The sequence below is a fragment of the Phytophthora infestans genome, genomic scaffold (genome assembly GCF_000142945.1).
Source record: "Phytophthora infestans T30-4 supercont1.16 genomic scaffold, whole genome shotgun sequence".
In the NCBI taxonomy this organism is placed as follows: Eukaryota; Oomycota; class Peronosporomycetes; order Peronosporales; family Peronosporaceae; genus Phytophthora; species Phytophthora infestans.
The window spans coordinates 114,937-115,936 of NW_003303743.1; positions in this window are offsets into that span (position 1 = coordinate 114,937).

A 1,000-nucleotide genomic window follows, 5' to 3' on the forward strand; every position below is an offset into this window, starting at 1 on the left:
TCACTTGTTATGGTCAATCTAGGTGACAAATTGAAGAAAGCAGACGCGACCACCGCAAAACTCCAGGATCAACTTTCCGCAGCCCAAACTCAGCAGCAACAGCTGATCCTGGAGCGCGATCGCGGCCTGTCGGAGCGCGATTTGGCACGTCGACGACTGGCGCTGGTGACAGCTGCCGTCTCGGATCCACTTCCTCCCTTGTCGGGGCCCTCTCAGGCTGCTAGCGTTTCTGCTCCTCTTCCGACGGTAAGTGGGACGGATTCGTCGACTGCGAAACGCCCGCGTAGTACATCTCCCGCCCCTAGCACCGGATCCTCCCGTCCCCACAAGCAGGCCCGAGCTTCCCCGAAAGCCAAGCCCAAAACGACTCCAGTTTCTAAATCGGCTCCGCAAGCGGGATCCACTTCTTTGTCCAAGGCAGGATCTACACCCGCGCCCAAGACTTCCGTTTCTCCCTCGAAGTCAGGTGCCGGATCCAAGTCTGGATCCACCGCTAGATCCAAGTCTACCTCGGCGTCCAAGACTGGACCCGTTGCTACGTCCAAAACGGGATCGACGGTGTCCAAACCGGGATCGACGTCCAAGACGGGATCCACCGCTGCTGCGTCAAAATCTGGATCCGGACCCAAGACTGGGTCTACGGCGTCCAAGGCTGGATCCGTTGCCCCATCCAAAACAGGATCAGCGGTGTCCAAGTCCGGATCGACGGCCAAAACGGGATCTACGGCAGTATCAAAATCGGGATCGGCGTCCAAGACGGGATCCACCGCTGGTCCTTCGGTAACGACGCCCATCGTTCCTCAGTCCGCTTCCACCAACCCTCCGCCGGCCCGTACTGGACCCGGGAAGGGGAAAGCTAAACGCGTCATTCCCCCTGGGTGTGGACTGGGTAGTTCGGAGGACGATGAGGATGAGGAATCTGACTGGTCCGACGGCTCAGAGGCTTCTAAACCGACAGGGGCAAATGGGAAACGAGACTGCCTGGCGCTGTAACCCTTCC